Raw genomic sequence first — 6000 nt, 5'->3', positions numbered from 1 at the left:
TTTCGGTGATCAATCCAGGCATGTCGTGATACGACCATGTGAATACGTCGATGTATTGTCGGAGGAGCTCGACCAGTTCTTCTTTCGGCTCTGCTTCCATATGGGTGTTGATTCGAGTTTCTTTCACATCTTCTTCGCTTCCTAGGTTGACTACTTTAGTCTCCTCCAGGTTAGGCTTTTTCTAGCTTTCCCACTGTTCGATCTCTTGTGGGAGATTATCTGGCATCATGCTATCGTCGTATTCTTCGCAATATGGATCGCTTTGCTCGAGGGTTTTGTTACATGTCATAATCGTGGTATGCGAGTTTTTATCATTTTGATTACTGAAAAGAATAACTAAGTACAAATGAAGAGATAAATAAGTTTGCAATAATTTTAAGAAAGCATTTTAATTTTTATTTCATCAAAAGAGGAATGTCTAAGTGTTCAAGGAGGCAATTGACTAAAGAGTACAAGCACGGTTCAAGCTTCAATTGACCGTGCATTTTTTTTCAAAAGGTTTTACAATTCCACACTACCAAGACTCCCGGTGAACCAAATACAGGCTGGCGGTCCAATTTTGAAATTCCTCTCATGGTTCGGCATTCCGAATGGTTGGTGTCTTGATATCAATTCTGTCACAGCATTCCTCGATCATGGTCATGAACAACCTTCCTATTCCATTCACGATGTTGTCCTCTGGTGTTGAGCTCTGACCTGCACCCAAAACACGCTCTGGTACAAAAGCTTTCTTCCCAAAGCCACCGGTATAAGTCTTTCCAGTTGGAGGCTGATACCCTATGTCGGCTCTACCTTTTTAGCCTCTTGGTTCAATTGGATCTGTTATGCCATCTTATCGGGCTCCCAGCCCGGTCCCTGGTTTGTACCCGTACTTCATCATTGCTTTCATAGCCATTTTTGATCTATATGGTGACTGCATACCCAGATTTTACTCGATCTCCTCTATCACCGTGGTCTATGTGATCTCGACTGCATGAAAAGTGACCCCATCTAATCCTTCTATGAATGGAATTGCATGTTCCAGATAAGCCGAGTGGCTCCATTCGCCATGAACTACGATCTCTTAACAACCCCACTCAAACTTCATGCAGTGATGGGCGGGTAGACGAAACTACCTAACTTCTCTCAGATCAGTACTTAACTCTCATAGGGTAGAGAGCGAGCAGATATTGACTCCTGATCCTCAATCAACAAGTACTCGGGGCACCACCTTATCTCCATATTTGACGGTGATGTGTAATGCTCTATTTTGACCCACACCTTCTATAGGAAGTTCATCTCTTCGGAAGGATATCATATACACTTCGACCATCTTTCCGATGGTTGCTGCTCGTGCCTCGCTGGTAGTGTTTCTTGGCACACTCACTCCACTTAGCACTTTCATCAGGGTGTCTTTGTGACTGTCATAACTCATCAGTAGATCCATGATTGATATTTGCGCATGGGTTTTCTTCATTTGTTCCTCTACAGAGTATTCTTCAATTGACATTTTCTTCCAAAATTTTCCGGCCTCTGCATCTGTTGTATTCCTTCTCTGAATCTGTTCCCTTCCTAGATTCCCTCGATTTACTTCCTCTAGAGCATAACACCTCCCCGACCCAGTAGTTCCATGAGCCGTTGTGGAATCCTTCATCTTGCCTTTCTCTTTTTGTTGATATGTCCACGGGACTGTCTTGTATTTATGATCCTCTTCATCCCTAATAGCGGCAGTGGACTATTCCTGGTATGTCTGGACCGTCACTATAGGTTTTAACTACACGGTGATCATCAGAGTCATTTAAGATGGAACCCTTGCAGCCTCAGTATTTCCTATGGTGATGATGCTTCCTTTCAAGTCATACTATTCATCGAGGGTGTTTATATTACCTCCTTTGTTTTGGTGGTTTGGCAGCGAGTTACGGTTCACATTGGGTGGAGCCGGGGTGCACTGGATGGCTCCACTTTTGATCAGCGACTCAATTTCATTGTTCAGTCTGAAGCAAACCTGGGTATCATGCCCCGGTATGCCTGAATGGAGACGCACTATTTGGTTGCATAAAAGTATTTTGAAGGTTGCTATGGAATCCTCTCTTTGATCGGATGTATCAAGCCACCTCTCCTCAGTCTTTCAGATAGTTGAGCCATAGGCTTAGCATCTGGGTGTAGTTTCAAGGACCTCTTTCTTCAAAATTCGGGTGAGGTCGAGGTGCATAGGTGGGTCAATTTTACTGACTGGTAGTTTGAACTAGAAGGTATGGTCGTGGTGGATTTGGAGTTCTATGGGAGCAAGGTGGGTTATATTGAGGTTGTGGATTGTAGTATGGTTGTGTGTTGTATACTAGAGCATAAGTAAGTAGATGTGGGGAATGGGTTTGGAGAGTAAGAGTTGTTTCCATGGTGTGGGTTGGACTGGTAATAGGGAGTGATTGCTGATACCTCTTCCTTTTTCTTCTTTCCGCTGCCTACTGAACCGGATTGGATTGCTTGGCTAGCTACTTACAATGCGGCCGTAGATTGTACCTTGGCGGACTTTATGCCGTCCTCTAAAAAATCTCTCATCTTAACAAGTTAAGGGAACTTTTGCCCCACCATGCCAATCGTTTTCTCAAAGTAGATTCCTTCCCCAGCCTTGAGTACTTAGTCAACTCACTATCATGCGCCCTTCGACCTCCATCGATGCGCGTACTCTTGAAATGATTCTGACGGCTTTTTCTGCAAGTTTACCAAGGGGGTAATTTCTCTGTTGAACTGTAAACAATTAGTGAAATCTTCAGTTTCTGGGATTGATGTCGCCCAAACTCAAACCACTAATTGTGATTGTGAGGCGGTGGATACAATTATAAATACCCAATGCAAGTTGGGGTCGATTCCATATAGAGCTTTACGTGGGATTAGGTATATACCTAGTCTAGTCTACGACGTTCCCACATGATTGGTTGTTTCTTTCTACTTCTTGTGATTATGCTAATGCTTTTAATTGAAAAGATAAGACACAATGTCTCAATACCTCTCGGTAGTTAGAGTGATTTTTCCTAATTTGGCTTTCTCATGTCCAAATGGGTATTGCACAAAACAAATGATAAATGCTCAAGTCAGGTCTACTGTCTCTAGATTCAACCCTTTAATTGGGGCTATCAATTTCTTGAGTTCACCCCAATTCCTTGTTAGCCATGTTTTCCTAGACTTAGTCACTCTTTCTCAAGTAGAGACTCAGTCAATTAGGCATGAATCAATGTTTGCAACCATTAATTCTTAAATTTAAGCAAGAATTAGGCTAAATATCAATAACCCAATCACAAACAAGCCCTAAATCAAACACCCATTAAGTACCACACTAGGGTTGGGTCACAACCCTAGCTAGAAATTCAGCTACTCATGGAAAATAAAGAAATTAAAGAAGAGACTAAGATAAAATCAATAATAGGTAATAAAGGGAAGAAAATCTAATGTTAAAATGTTAAACTATTACAAATTTACTCAATACAGTAAAGAAAAACGGCTATCTATTCTCAGGTGCACCAAACTTAACCTAAAAATTACAAAATGATCTATTTATACCCAGCTAAAATTGTCGAACAAAATTTCCCTTGCGGAGGTTCTGCGGCCGCCGAATTATGTCCGCGGTATGCACATTGAGACTTGGCTTGACAGGATGGACTTTGCGGCCGCACAATTCTGAGTGCGGCCGCACTCTTGGTTTTGGGGCCGTACGATAATGGTGCGGTCTGCATTTCATAACCTTGGGTTTTGGCATGGGGACTTCTGCGGACCGCACATTTCCTAGTGCGGCCGTGCTTTTGATTCTGCGGCAGCACAATAATGGTGTGGTCCGCACTTCTTCATGGCCCCAAAATCCTTCTCTCTGAACTTCATCTTCTACGGCCGCACAAGAATTGTGCGGTCTGCATTTTTCTTGAGAATTCTGTCAGAGGCTTCCTCATGTTTTACAGCCGCACTCAATATTGTGCGGTCCGCATTTTGCCCTTTTAGCCTGGTTTTGGTCTCTGTCCAAAATTACTCCTTCTTCAGTTGATTTTCATTTCTTTGGCTTATATTCCAACACTCGTGCAAGAAATCACATTTCATTAATTTTCGAGAATACCTTTAAGAAATTTTGAGCTAAAATGAAAGAAAAAGAGTGCAAATAAGTAGTCGAAATCTCTACTTATCAACTCCCACAAACTTAAGCTTTTGCATGTTCTCAAGCAAATAAGGTAATTCCCACCTCACAAGACAAGAACTATTTCAGTTGACCTAAGGTGAATCAATCACACATCAATTAGGAAGTACAATTACCCACAATACGTATGAATTATCAACAATGCAATGATTTCACTTTTTGAGTATAATAGTTCTAATGTGACACTAGAGCATCAAGAGTTGACTTAATTCATCAAAGAAGCTAGTTCTAACATGTAGGTCATTGTGGATCCCAAACTCCTCCTCCTCTACTCGGCATTAGCATATCTCACTTTAGAATGTAACATTCAACTCAAAGATTTGTGAAAAGTTCGCCCATCTCTCTCAAGAATGATTTTAAATCATGTAGGGCTTTTTTGGGATGTAATGAAGGCTTTTGGACCAAGGTAGGACTTTTTTGGAATAGAATGGGTTCATCTTTCCATAAGCACTCCATTTTCTCTTATTGGCTCATACTTTTTCGACTCTTTGAGTCATTTTCTTTTTCCTCGAGGGAACTAGATAGATGTAATGTCATTCTTCCTTGGTCATGATATTCATTTTTCTCCTTCTCCATTTACTCTATGCCTTTAATCTTTGTTTTGTTCTTTAAATCCCTTCAACTTTTTATTTTATTCACTTTCTTTTTGTTCTTTATTTCTTTTCTTTGCCTTCCCTTTTCTTCATTTATTTCCTCTTCTTTGTACCTTTATATCACTTTCAAACTCCTCTTCTCTCCCCCAAACTTATGCTTTAGCCAATTGTTTCTCAAGAATACTAAGGAAAGATCGGGTGCCAAGAGAGGGTCATTACAGACGGATAAAGGCTTGTAACGTGGTTATTGAACGAAAAAAGGTCTTAGTCTCAAAAGGGTTGACTAGGGATATCACATTGGTAGGCTATGGAAGATTTCAAAGTGGATCAAGAGAGCCTACAATCATTTCTCAAGCCCAGCTACACTTAGAATTTCGCCTAGAAAAATATTCGGGGCAAGTTCTAGACTATTAGCAAGGGTACTTGGACTTCCAACTTAATATCTCACCTCTCACGCCGCTGGATTGCTAAAGATAACGGAGTCGAAGGCCCACAAAAACCATAGTTATGATTGAGAATCACAAATGGCTCGACTGAACCACTCGATGACAGCTTAAGTTAACACAAGAGTCAAAAGGTCACAACTAGAACTTTATTCTGCCAGCAACTTGTTTTTAACCATAAGGCCGTAGGTAAATGTGTTGGTACCAAGTGAAGCATCCTTGAGACCATTTTTATTCATTGCTATTTTTTTACCTAAACATAAAAGAACAAACAGACTCAATCCCTTAAGAAGTTTGTTGCGCCATCCATCGTTGGAAAGAGCCACCCAGTTCAAACAAAACCCACCTTTGAAATGAATCGTGGCTTTAAGAAAACCAAAGGCTTATTGCTCACTTAATCATAACAAGAAGCTACCAAATCAAAAAGAAGCTACTGAAGTAAACAAGAAGTTATACTACTAATAAAAACAAACTAAAGAAGCTATGAAATAAACTACAGAAAGTAAGACAAATGAATATACAAACTGAGGGAAATGAATATATAAATCAAGTGAAAGGGAGGAATATACACATAACCAAAGAGAAAATAAAGATAAAAGAAAAAGAGTATTAGAGTTATTACATGCCAAATGTCAATGTAATAATGAATCATCCAAAATAGACCACCCCCACTGAATAAAAATAAGCATTGTCCTTAATGCTCAATAAAGATAAGAATAAGGAAGGGTAGAGAGTTAAGAGAACTCCCTATGTGGTCTCAGTGTGCATGGCATCCTCAGTACCTTGGTCTACTCCAACATTATGT

The sequence above is a fragment of the Nicotiana attenuata genome, chromosome 9 (genome assembly GCF_001879085.1).
Source record: "Nicotiana attenuata strain UT chromosome 9, NIATTr2, whole genome shotgun sequence".
Classification (NCBI taxonomy): Eukaryota; Viridiplantae; Streptophyta; class Magnoliopsida; order Solanales; family Solanaceae; genus Nicotiana; species Nicotiana attenuata.
Note: the sequence above shows the minus strand (reverse complement) of the source record.